Here is a 13,810-nt window from a genome sequence, read left to right on the forward strand (position 1 = left end):
TGAATTTTTTCTTTTAAATTCTGGGTTGTGATTCTTATGTTAACAATTTGAGGACCCCATCCTAGCACCAAAATATTCCCCAAAATGAAGTTCAAATTTGATCAAAACATAAACTGGGTGTGACTTTCTAGAATTATAAAGGTCAGGCAGAAGAAGTCACCTGAAACCACTGTCTGATTGCTCAGTCCCCCCTGGGAGACTGGGAATGGGGAAGCAGAGAAATCTACATGCATCCCAGAACCTGGGAGCACTGCTCCAGACCTCAGGGTCGGTTTCTGTCTCTTAGCATTCCCCTACTTCCCAGACAGCTGCTTATAGAGTTTGGACATATAGTCCTCCCACTCAGTCTGGTAACACATGTGGGCCACTGGGGACCTGAGCATACTTTTTGTGGAAAGATGCCACTTTGACTGTGGCACAGTGGTCTCCAGATCAGTTGCTGAGAATGGGCTTATCACACTTCAGTGGCCCATTCTGCTTGTAAACCAGCCAGACGTAGCTGTGAAGGCCTGTGCTCTTGGGAGGCCCAGAGTGGGTGTAATGGGAGAAGACTGTGCCACAGCTGATGTCATTGCCCTTCATGTTGACCATCAGAAAATGGTGCCATTCCCTGTATTTGAGGTCCTTCCTGCTGGGAGCACCCTGATCTGTCATGACCAAGGTGTAGAGTTTGCCTGGATCGATGCCACTGCCATGCAGTACTGGTGGGCCGTTTCTTAACCTGGGCGGGTGTCAGCACTTTGTCCAGCTTGTTGACCTTTGCCCTGGTGTATTTGGCCTGCATTGGATACTGTGGCTGTCCCTCCACCTCCTGCAGGTTAAGAGGCCTGGGCCACTTGCTGAGGTCCACCAGCATTGTGGAGCCGAGTTGGGCAGAATTGTGGGAGGCAGGCACAGGCTGGCAGCACTGAGTCTGAGTGATCCACACACTGCTGGAACTCACTTTTTGTGTATTATGTAATGTAGAGTGGAATCCAGTTCTACTTTTTTTCTCCACATGGACAATTAATTATCCCAGGGCCACATACTGACCATGCTGCCACTTCCCACTGATTTTCTGTGTCCTGACCAATGTCCTGCTCTCCTGCATATCACATGTCCATTTATGTGTGGCTCCGTTTCTGGGATCTCCGTTTTGTTCTGTTTCTCGATCTCTGAGCCATTACTTCAGGATCTTAATGATCACTGCCTTATAATGAGTCTTTTGTCTGGTAGGGATGTCCATGATCTTGTTCATCTTCTTCAAACACATTTTAGAATTGATGCATTTTTATTAGGTTGACTCCTAGGTATTAAAAGTTTTTGTTCATAGCAAATGCCATTATTAACTTTGCCAACTGTTGCTAGTATTTAGGAATACATCTGACTTTTAGGTAGACCCAAACCTTGCAGAGTGCTGCCCTGGTATCTGCAGAGTGAGGGAGGCAGGTTTATAGGTGTCTCTGCTCTCCAGTGCAGCTTGGCTGTGGCTGGAGGGATGGAAGTCTGAGTGGCCACTTTTGGCCAGGAAGGATGATGTGGTGAAAGACAAAGGGACAGGGAGGGAACTGAGAGATGGTGGGGGAGCTGAAAGATTTATACATGGTGCTTTGGTTAAATCCCTAGGTTGAGCCCTTTGAGAAAACCTGTAGCTGCTACTGTGGTCAGATTTGTGCTTCCTTTGACTGTAGGTACCTGCAAATCCAGCCAAGTTGGTGAGGTGGGGAGGTGGGAAGGGTCAGTATTAATCGGATTAGACCTGGCACCGAGTAGCTTGCCGGTATCTGCTGATTGGGTGATCACACCCACATCAGTTCTTGGCTGGGTGACAGAGACAAAGCCCCAAAGGGAGTGGACGGAGTTTGAGGGACCTTAGTGTGGAAGATCAGGAGGTGTCTTGTCTCTTTCTGTCCAGAATATATTTCCTAATATTCGGAACACTTAGTAAGCCTGAGTAAATAATGCCCTTCCTCTTCCTTGTGCTACCTTGAGAGGCACTGTGGATAAAACCAGGTGGATGACCTTGGATGAGATCTGCTGTGATAGGCACCAAGTTCTGGACACCCTCAACAGATCTCACAAAGGTCATGGCCACTGTCGCTCCCACTAGAGTCTGGGCGTTGGAGCTCAAACCCCTGATCAGAAGGCAGATGTAAACTTCTCTGGTATGCTAGCTTGGCAGCACTTGAAGCTGGCCCTGCTCATCTCCTTTCTTTCCTGGGGTATATGGAGGAGCAGCACTGTTGCTCCTTGAACGCCCAGCTCCCCCTCCAACTCCTTTCTAGATCTGGTGTCATGGGCAGGGTCTTGATCTCAGCTGGCTGCTGGTTAGTCACCAGCAAGAGTCAGCAGATAATGAAGGACTGTTTACTTTGAATGACTTGGTTGGTTAAGCAGAGAGCCACTTTGATCTTACTGTGGGGCAGGCCCTGTGCTGACCGCTGGGGACGCAGCCATGAATAAACAAGAGAGACGCTTTTCTTGTGGACACGTTCTCCTGAAGAGTCCTTGCTACAGGGCAAGAGACCCAATCTGAGGGTTCAGGAAAGGTCTTCCTGACAGATACCTAAAGCACAATATAGCCAGATAGGACAAAGGGTAGAAGAGTTCTGGGCAGGTGGAAGAGCATGGGGGAAGCTCTGTACTGGCCTGCCGTGGAGGATCCGGAAGGAGCCCAGAGCAGACAGCCTGGAGGGCAGGGGCCAGAGCACCCAGGGCTTTGAACAGCAGGGAGTTTGTACTTTACTCAAAGAGGAGTGGGAAGCCTGCACATCTTCTGACATAGGGGAGTGACTTGGGTGACCAACTTGTCCTGGCTTTCCAGGGATATTCAGGCTTTAGCAGTTATAAGTCCTGTGCCCCAGAAACCCCTCAGTTCCAAATAAGCCAGGATGGACTTGACTGGTTAGATTTATGTTTTAAAAAGTTCACTCTGACTGAAGAATGGAAAATAGGGTTGGAAAGGGAAAGTGAGGATGGGGGTGAGCATTTAAGAGGCTGGGGAATACAGAAGCTTTTTATCTTGATGAGGTCCCAATACTTCATTTTTGCTTTTAATTCCCTTGCCTTTGGAGACATGTCAAGTAAGAAATTGCTGCAGTTGAGGTCAGAGAGGTTTTTTCCTGCTTTCTCCTCTAGGGTTTTGATGGTTTCCTGTCTCACATTCAGGTCCTTCATCCATTTTGAGCTTATTTTTGTGAATGGTGTAAGAAATTGGTCTAGTTTCATTCTGCATGTTGCTGTCCAGTTCTCCGAGCACCATTTGTTAAAGAGACTGTCTTTTTTCCGTTGGATATTCTCTCCTGCTTTGTCGAAGATTAGTTGGCCATACTTTTGTGGGTCCAATTCTGGAGTCTCTGTTCTATTCCATTGGTCTATGTGTCTGTTTTTGTGCCAATACCATGCTGTCTTGATGATTACAGCTTTGTAGTAGAGGCTAAAGTCTGGGATTGTGATGCCTCCTGCTTTGGTTTTCTTCTTCAATATTACTTTGGCTATTCGGGGTCTTTTGTGGTTCCATACAAATTTTAGGATTGCTTGTTCTAGCTTCAAGAAGAATGCTGGTGCAATTTTGGTTGGGATTGCATTGACTGTGTAGATAGTTTTGGGTAGTATTGACATTTTAACAATATTTATTCTTCCAATCCATGAGCACGGAATGTTTTTCCATTTCTTTATATCTTCTTCAATTTCTTCCATAAGCTTTCTATAGTTTTCAGCATACAGATATTTTACATCTTTGGTTAGGTTTATTCCTAGGTATTTTATGCTTCTTGGTGCAATTGTGAATGGGATCAGTTTCTTTATTTGTCTTTCTGTTGCTTCATTACTAGTGTATAAGAATGCAACTTATTTCTGTACATTAATTTTGTATCCTGCGACTTTGCTGAATTCATGTATCAGTTTTAGCAGACTTTTGGTGCAGTCTATCTGGTTTTCCATGTATAATATCATGTCATCTGCAAAAAATGAAAGCTTGACTTCATCTTTGCCAATTTTGATGCCTTTGATTTCATTTTGTTGTCTGATTGCTGAGGCTAGGACTTCTGACAGTATGTTAAACAACAGTGGTAAGAAGTGGACATTCCTGTTGTGTTCCTGATCTCAGGGGGAAAGCTCTCAGTTTTTCCCCATTGAGGATGATATTAGCTGTGGGCTTTTCATAAATGGCTTTTATGATGTTTAAGTATGTTCCTTCTATCCCGACTTTCTCGAGGGTTTTTATTAAGAAAGGATGTTGAATTTTGTCAAATGCTTTTTCTGCATCGATTGACAGGATCATATGGTTCTTATCTTTTATTAATGTGATGTATCACATTGATTGATTTGCGAATGTTGAACCAGCCCTGCAGCCCAGGAATGAATCCCACTTGATCATGGTGAGTAATTCTTTTTATATGCTGTTGAATTTGATTTGCTAGTATCTTATTGAGAATTTTTGTGTCCATATTCATCAGGGATATTGGCCTGTAGTTCTCTTTTTTTGCTGGGTCTCTGTCTGGTTTAGGAATCAAAGTAATGCTGGCCTCATAGAATGAGTCTGGAAGTTTTTCTTCCCTTTCTATTTTTTGGAACAGCTTGAGAAGGATAGGTATTATCTCTGCTTTAAATTTCTGGTAGGATTCCCCAGGGAAGCCATCTGGTCCCACTCTTATTTGTTGGGAGATTTTTGATAACTGATTCAATTTCTTCACTGGTTATGGGTCTGTTCAAATTTTCTATTCCTTTCTGTTTGAGTTTTGGAAGTGTGTGGGTGCTTAGGAATTTGTCCATTTCTTCCAGGTTGCCCAGTTTGTTGGCATATAATTTTTCATAGTATTCCCTGATAATTGCTTGTATTTCTGAGGAATTGGTTGTAATAATTCCACTTTCATTCATGATTTTATCTATTTGGGTCCTCTCCCTTTTCTTTTTGAGAAGCCTGGCTAGAGGTTTATCAATTTTGTTTATTTTTTCAAAAAACCAACTCTTGGTTTCATGGATCTGCTCTACTGTTTTTTAAGATTCTATATTATTTATTTCTGCTCTGATATTTATTATTTATCTTCTTCTGCTGGGTTTGGGGTGTCTCTGCTGTTCTGCTTCTTTTTCCTTTAGGTGTGCTGTTAGATTTTGTATTTGGGATTTTTCTTGTTTCTTGAGATAGGCCTGGATTGCAATGTATTTTTCTTTCAGGACTGCTTTCGCTGTATCCCAAAGCATTTGGATTGCTGTGTTTTCATTTTCATTTGTTTCCATATATTTGAAAATTTCTTCTCTAATTGCCTGGTTGACCCATTCATTCTTTAGTAGGATGTTCTTTAACTTCCATGCTTTTGGAGGTTTTCCAGACTTTTTCCTGTGGTTGATTTCAAGTTTCATAGCATTGTGGTCTGAAAGTGTGCATGGTATGATCTCAGTTCTTTTATACTTATGAAGGGCTATTTTGTGACCCAGTATGTGATCTGTCTTGGGGAAAGTTCCATGTGCACTCGAGAAGAAACTATATTCTGTTGCTCTGGGATGCAGAGTTCCAAATGTATCTGTCAAGTCCATCTGATCCAATATATCATTCAAGACCCTTGCTTCTTTATTGATTCTCTGTCTAGATGATCTATCCATTGTTGTAAGTGAAGTATTAAAGTTTCGTTCAACTACCAAATTCTTACCAATAAGGTTGCTTTATGTTTGTGATTAATTGTTTTATATATTTGGGGGCTTCTGAATTTGGCGCATAGACATTTATAATTGTTACCTCTTCCTGATGGATAGACCCTGTGATTATTATATAACGCCCTTCTTCAACTCTTATTACAGCCTTTAATTTAAAGTCTAGTTTGTCTGATATAAGTATGGCTACTCCAGCTTTCTTTTGACTTCCAGTAGCATGATAGATAGTTCTCCATCCCCTCACTCTCAATCTGAGGGTGTCCTCAGGTCTAAAATGAGTTTCTTTTAGACAGCAAATAGATGGGTCTTGTCTTTTTTTTTTTATCCATTCTGATACCCTATGTGTTTTGGTTGGAGCATTTAGTCCATTTACATTCAGTGTTACTATTGAAAGATATGGATTTAGAGTCATTGTGATATCTGTAGGTTTCATGCTTGTAGTGGTGTTTCTGGTACTTTGTGGTCCTTGCAACATTTCACTCATAGAGTCCCCCTTAGGATCTCTTGTAGGGCTGGTTTAGTGGTGATGAATTCCTTCAGTTTTTGTTTGTTTGGGAAAACCTTTATCTCTCCTATTCCGAATGACAGACTTGCTGGATAAAGGATTCTTGGCTGCATATTTTTTCTGTTCATCACATTGAAGATTTCCTACCATTCCTTTCTGGCCTGCCAAGTTTCAGTAGATAGGTCTGCTACTACCCTTATGTGTCTACCTTTGTATGATAAGGCCCATTTATTCTTACCTGCTTTCAGAATTCTCTCTTTATCCTTGTATTTTGCCAGTTTCACTATGATATGTCGTGCAGAAGATCGATTCAAGTTACGTCTGAAGGGAGTTCTCTGTGCTTCCTGGATTTCAATGCCTATTTCCTTCCCCAGATCAGGGACGTTCTCAGCTATGATTTGTTCAAGCACACCTTCAGCCCCTTTCTCTCTCTTCTTCTTCTTCTGGAATTCCTATGATATGGATATTGCTCTGTTTGATTGCATCACTTAGTTCTCTAATTCTCCCCTTGTACTCCTGGATTTTTTTTTTTATCTCTCTTTTTCTCAGCTTCCTCTTTTTCCATAATTTTATCTTCTAATTCACCTATTCTCTCCTCTGTCTCTTCAATCCGTGCTGTGGCCACCTCCATTTTATTTTGCACCTCATTTATAATATTTTTTAATTCATCATGACTATTTTTAGTCCCTTGATTCTGTAACAATAGATTCTCTGCTGTCCTCTATGCTTTTTTCAAGCCTAGCGATTATTTTATGACTATTATTCTAAATTCTTGTTTTGTTATATTGCTTAAATTGGTTTTGATCAATTCATTAGCTGTCACTACTTCCTGGAATTTCTTTTGAGGAGAATTCTTCCATTTCATCATTTTGGCTAGTTTTCTGTCCCTTCTGTGTTTTAAAAGCTTGTTGTGTGCTCTGCACCTGTGAGCACTGCTATATTAAAGGAGGATCATACACTGTCCTGAGGGCCTGGCCCTTCAGGAGGTGTTTTTTCGGAGATTGTTACTTGATCCCTGTTGTGACTTTGGTTATTTTATTATCCTACTGGTAGTGATGTTTTGGACCCTCCACCAGGTGTGCTTCGATTTGTTCCTTGGAATAGCCATGTAAAGGAAAACAGATAGACAAACAGGAGGCAAAAACACACAAACACACAAATAAACAAACAAACAAATAAACAAAAACAAAAACAAAAACCTAAAGACTAAAAACAAAAAACCCAAACCACTGACTACAAGTAAAGAAGAGGGTGGAGGTGGTGCTGATTGAAGAGCTTATACAAAGAGAGAAATGACAGGAGCCGGGGTGGGGGAGAAAAAATAAACATTGATTAGGCAGAGAGACTAAAAAACCTAATCCAGAGAGAGAGAGAAGGGAAAATAAAGAAGGAGGCAGGGAAAATGAAACAAAGATAAAGTTACCCAGACAGAGAAGCTATATGGCTGATCATTCCAGAAAGAGAGAAAGTAGTGTAAAGAAGGAGGTGTAGAACATGTGTCAAGACAATAGATTAAATATGTCTGTTTAGACAAACCAATAACCAGAATAACCAGCCTAGGGGAGGGAAGAGGTAAGGAGGAGATAAGGGGAAGAATATATCTCTATGTCCGGAATTGACCTAGAGTTAATCCAGGCAATGCTGCATCGCGTGTCAGGAGGAGCTGTCCGCAGGGCCTGTGCTGCTCTGGTGGACACGCAGTTACCCAGTGTGAAGGGGTGTGGTTTGGAGTAATCTGGACCCACCTCCACTATGGGCCCCGGGAGTGATCCCTGAGGCCCTGCCTTGCTGGTGGTGGTGATGGGGCTGGGGGAATGGTGATCTCCCAGTCTCTTCTCCACGGACAGGACCCAGTGGACTCCGTTTGAGTCATCCTTACTGTGCTGCCGGCCCAGATGGGATGGCCCTTCTCTCTCCTCCAACTACCCTGACCTGGAGCTTGGCTAGGATTAGAAGTCCCACTCCATGCGCTCTGGTGCGGGGGAAGCACCTCAGTGAGGCGATATGTGGTCCTGGCTGGCTTTGTCTGTGTCACCGCACTTCAGGGAGGACCGACTTCTCCTACTGCGGACTGAGAGCCACCCTCGCCACGAGCCCCTGGGGTGGTGGACATGGGCAGACTTTGTCTTTTCCCACAGCACTCCAGGGAAATGGCCACCTTGTCCTCCTGCAGACTGCGCCCTTGGCCCAGTCGCTGCACCCAGGGGTGGTGGACAAAGGCAGGTTCTGTACTATCACACAGCCCTCCAGGGAGGGAACCACTTTCTTCAACTGTGGACTGAGCCCCTGACCTGCCACCGCACCCAGGGCTGTCTCCCATCCTCCCCAGGTGCGTAAACAGGGAGCGGGCTCCAGTCCGAAGAAAGCCCCGCAGTTAGAGATTGGATCCCTCTCAGTCTCAGTCCGAGGTCTTTCTCCTGTCCAGATATGGTCCTACACTTCCCTAGCCACTCTTTCTTTTCCCTTTGTCTCTCTGCAGAAGGGGGTCCTTCCCCTCTCTGCCCAGGAAGCCTTTTTTTTTTTTATAATCTCCCCCAGTTCACAGTTACCCACCTATCTTTTTTCCAGCTTTCCCATTTTCTTCCTAGTAGATTCAGTCTCTTTTCCTCCCAGGCTCTGGCTTTCAAAGTCCATTGGCTTCTACACTTCCTTGTTTGAGAGATGCAGGAAGTATGGATTCCCCCTACTTCTCTGCCATGTTGGCCCTCACCCTCAAAGACTTTAAACAGCGAGGTCTTGGGTGGGGTCGACTGATTCTTCCCAAATGGCCTCAGCTCTTCTAACTGATTAAAAGGAGACACAGCTTAGGTATCACAATAGAGAAAATAATCCCCCAAACCCTCTTCATGGTGTGAAGCTTCATCTGGCAGTCATGATATGGGGAACAAAGGCAGAGAGAAATGTAGATAAAATTAAATTTCCCTATAACCTGCAGCCCATTGACATATACTTGAGGCATACAGAATAGAACATTTCTCCTATCTTCATGTTAATGTTTTGCTAGAGGGAAAAGTAACCTTAGCTTGACAGTAGCTAGGCCTCCAGGATACTGTGTCTTCTTCAACATAAGAAAATCCTTGGGAAACTTCTCTTGTCTTTACCTCCCCCAACTCCCAAGTATATGATCAGTCTCTCCTCACAATCCTGGGGTAGCTCTTTCTGCCCACGGGTCCTGTCCCCGTGCTTTAATAAAACCACCTTTTTACACTGAGGATATCTCAAGAATTCTTTCTTGGCTGTTTGTTCTTTTTTTTTTTTTTAAATTTTTTTTTTCAACGTTTTTTATTTATTTTTGGGACAGAGAGAGACAGAGCATGAACGGGGGAGGGGCAGAGAGAGAGGGAGACACAGAATCGGAAACAGGCTCCAGGCTCCGAGCCATCAGCCCAGAGCCTGACGCGGGGCTCGAACTCACGGACCGCGAGATCGTGACCTGGCTGAAGTCGGACGCTTAACCGACTGCGCCACCCAGGCGCCCCATGTTTGTTCTGAACCCCAACACTTCAAATCACATCATTTGGAGACCATGAAGGGACTCATTCTTCTCATCTGGACTCTGAGCCTCGGTGCAAACTTGGTAAGTATTTTGTCTTTCTTTACTTTCATTCCAGAGGATTTTGACAAATACAGGTTTTTTTTTTTTTTTTGATAACTTTAAAATTGATAAGAATTTCCAGAACTAACTAAAAAGCTGCATTCAAACTGAACAAAAATTAGTAACATGGAACTAAATACATTAAGGAGGAGGATTATAGTTTCTATGACTCTTGTTTGAAACATTGCTGGTTCTCTAATGTTTGCTCTTCCAGATTAAGGATTTTTCTCTTAAGATACCCATGATATACAGTAATAGAATGAAGAATTCCTCTGTGAGAAAATTGGAACATTTAACTTTTCTCTCTACCTGAACCCTCTGAAATTCAGAAACCCTCAGTGAGTGTTCTTTCTTCCATGGCAATCATAGTTATTTGCATGAGTTCAATAAGAATCTGTTCTCCTTGTAACAGGACACTGATGAGGGAGCATAAGTCCAGTTGAGGGCAAAGTACCCCCCCCCCCCACCCAGGTGTGGTTGTGTGATATTCCTCAGGCACTCCTGAATGCCCAAGAACAAAGGAAAGGAAAACAAACAAATGGTTGATTGATAGAGATCATAGTCATGCAGGACATGACCCTCCATCAGTTTACAAATATCTTAGTAAATTACAAGAAAAAGGCAATCTTATCGATAGCCTAATCTCCACAAACCTATAGACTCAGTTTCCTGAAGCCCCAACATCACCTTCCTCTCCATAGTGATATGGGGAACAAAGGCAAGAAGGAAATGTCAGGTGAAATTAAATTTCCTTATTACCTGCTACCCATTGACAAATACTTGTGGCAAATACAGAGTATAACTTTTCTCTAGAACCCCCTCTGGTCTTAATGTTAATGCCTTACTAGAGGGAAAACAACCTTAGCCTGACCATAGCAAGGCTCCTGGCATCCTATGAGTCCTCTTTAGCATATAAAAGTCCTTCTGGAAGCCTCCCTTTTGGCCTTTCCCTCCCCAACTCCATAGTACAAAACCAGTCACTCTTCACAACCCCAGTGCAGCTCTTCATGCCCAGGGGTCCTGTCCCTGTACTTTAATAAAATCACCTTTTTGGACCAAAGATGTCTTCAAGAATTCTTTCTTGGCTGTTGGCTCTGGACCATCCCACCGTCACCCCAAAACGTCATTACTATATATAAGCTCCCCATCTGACCAATGTTGACCCATAGGTAGGGATATCTCTATGCTCTTATTCAGCAGGAAGCAGTTACAGAAGAGAAGACCTTCTACCTTCAGCAACCTTAGAGATTTCAGGGTCAAAATTGTTCAGGGGGGAGTGATGAGGGGAACAAAGGCAAAAAGAAATGTAGATAAAATTAAATTTCCTTATACCTTGCAGCTCACTGACAAATACTTGAAATAGGCAGAGTGTTATATTCCTCCAGGAAGTCCCTAACATCCTACTGTTAATGCTTTGCTAGAGGGAAAAACATTCTTTGCTAGAGAGAGCCCCATGGCTCCCAAAGTCCACTTTAAAACCACATGAATTTGAAGTGGAGTTTGAGAGCAAATGACCAAGAAAGAATTTTTGAGACATTTTGGGTGCAAAAGGGTGTTTTTAAAAAATGTTTACTTAGTTACTTTTGAAAGAGAGGGAGAGAGAGAGAGAGAGAGAGAGAGAGAGAGAGAGAGAATCGTTTCAAGTAGGCTCCAGGCCTCAGCATCCTCTTCTGGGCACTGAGCGGCTGGGCCAGATGATCTCCCATGTTGTTTTTTCCCTGACTTCTGGTGGCTCTGTGACATCCAGGGAGATTCATGGAACTGCTGGGGAGAATGTCCTCATAGGCAACTGAGGACAGACCCAAGTGTGGGATTTCCAGAATCTTCTCTATCCCTCGTAGCCCTTAATCCTACTTAATCCGTGGCTTATTCCATACCCTGGCTTTCTGGACTTTGGTATCTTCAAGATGCTCAGAGGGGCACCAGGAGGGATCAGTCAATCCCTGCATGTGTGTGATAGCCCCCTTGTCCCAGCCCTGGGTCCCCCATTCGTCACTGTTCTGGTCTCACCGTGTCTAGACAGTTTGGCCCACAAGTCCCAAGGGCAAATGCCTCATTATCTTCTGGCTTCCCTTGCATCCGTGATCTTAATGACAACCAGGCTTGACTCCAGTGAGCTCTGGAGGACTCCTCTGGCTGTGCCTCAAAAGGTGTTCAGAATAATGGGGATCCTGAGGCTGGGAGCCAGGGAATATTGCAAACATGCAGGATTGACTGAGCTCTTTGGTGCCTTCCTGGGAGCCCACGGCAGACCTGAGCCCAGAGACCTGGGAGTCTCACAGAACAGGGTGGGTGAAGGCTTCCCATTGGGAGGTGACTGTTGGTCTATAGCAACTCCACACTGATGGGGCTCTGCTCTCTGTTTTATATTATACTCAGGAACACAGAGCTCTGGGAAAACTAGGGCATTTTTGTGTCTCTTTTTGGCAGTGTTTTGATGGGGAGTGTTAGTCCTGGTCTCAGTGCTGACAGATGTAAGGGCTGACTGCAATCTTGCCCAGCACCTTGAACTCAGGGTCCATCAGACTCTACTCCGCACAGTCCTCTGCCCACACGTCCCATCTCAGGCTTCCTAACCCCCAGAACTCCCCCCTCTCCTCAAAACTGCATTTCCTTCTCTGAACTCTACCTGGACCAAAGGAATACCCATTCTACTCAGCTCCACTCAGTCCTACCCTCAGACTATCCTGGCCTGTATCAGTCCCCACACTCTCACACATTGGAGGGTAAAGCTGGGTGATCATCTTCCTTCCTGTAGTTTGTTGCAAAACAAAGAAGAGAAACAGTGACGCAAGAAGATGTTGAGGGTCATTCAACCTACCTCACAAGCACCTGAAATTCAGATGTCACGGACAAATACGGCTTGGAGAAGATGGTGAAAAAGGATTTTTCCACCTTCCCATCAGCCTGTGTGAGGAGGCGTCTAATGTGGGCTGGCTGGGAATTGGGCTGGAGTGGGCAGGACCCACGACCCTGTTTGTCTCAGGACCCCGGCTCACCAACAGAGTCAGGTTGCTAAGCATCCCCACCTACCCCAGTATCCAGTAGGGCCTTCTCCTCCACTCCAACAGGTGTTAGCATTCAAGATGGGAGTCAGATGACCGGTTTCCCGTGCAGCAATGACATTTACTTATTATTGATTATTTCCCACTTATCCATGGGGGATATGGCCCAAGACCCATGGTGGATGCCTGAAAACGTAGATATACTATAATACCCTATATGTGACTATGATTTTCCCCTATACATACCTATGATAAAGCTTAGTTTATAAACTAGGCATTATACTACTAATTTATAAACTAGTAAGAGATTAACAACAATAACATTGAAATAGAACAATTATAACAATATGCTGTAATAAAAGTTATGTGAATGTGGTTGACGGCAGGTAATTAAAAACAGGGAAAGTGAAACCACAGATAAAGCAGTTTGTACATTGTTACAAATATGCTCTCATCACCTACTTATTGGGCCTCAGTTACCTTAGATGTAAAATGGGGACAATAGTACTTACTTCCCAGGGTCGCTATGAGCGTTACATGAGGTCAGGTAGGTGACCTTACGTACCTGCAAATTGGAAAGAGGAATAGAGATGTTAAAGATCATTATTACATAGTCGCTGGTCTATGGTGATTTGTGGATCAGGGAAAGTTTTCTTGGCCTGAAGTGTCTCTTCTGTCTGCAACAAAATTTTTTCCCTTTAGACTCGCCTCTTTGGGCTCAGCTGCTGCTTCTGGTAGCTTCTTTTCATGTACCTCTGAGAGTAGAAGCAACACAATGGAAATCATAATACCATGTGAGATTTACCCCTAAAACTCTAAAGAGCTTTTGATTTTCCTGGCATTCCTTCTCAGGTGAGCTGAACTGGTAAAACCCACAGTCCTCCCTCCTGAGTAGGAAACCCTAGTTCTTCCCTACTGTGGGTTCCTTTGGTGCACATCTTTACCCTCTCATGTCTACCACACTCACACAGAACACTTCACTTCTGACTTCTGGTCACCAAATGTGTGGAGTTTTTACCCCACACCAAGCAAATTTCTGTGACGCCAGCTGGTGTCTTACACTTTAACTCAATTCTG

General features: G+C 43.9%; 1 long non-coding RNA gene and 1 pseudogene across 1 annotated transcript; both read right to left on the reverse strand.

Annotated features, from left to right (window-relative positions):
- Nucleotides 1-293: 293 nt before the first annotated feature.
- LOC122212180 lies at nt 294-856 on the reverse strand (annotated as a pseudogene).
- Nucleotides 857-11,362: 10,506 nt separating this feature from the next.
- LOC122212181 lies at nt 11,363-13,668 on the reverse strand. The gene is made up of 3 exons (XR_006199049.1): nt 13,299-13,668; nt 12,762-12,919; nt 11,363-11,517 (listed from the first exon to the last, which is right to left on the reverse strand). It is a non-coding gene; the product is annotated as an uncharacterized LOC122212181 (long non-coding RNA).
- Nucleotides 13,669-13,810: the final 142 nt, after the last annotated feature.

The sequence above is a fragment of the Panthera leo genome, chromosome F3, assembly GCF_018350215.1.
Source record: "Panthera leo isolate Ple1 chromosome F3, P.leo_Ple1_pat1.1, whole genome shotgun sequence".
Taxonomy (NCBI): Eukaryota; Metazoa; Chordata; class Mammalia; order Carnivora; family Felidae; genus Panthera; species Panthera leo.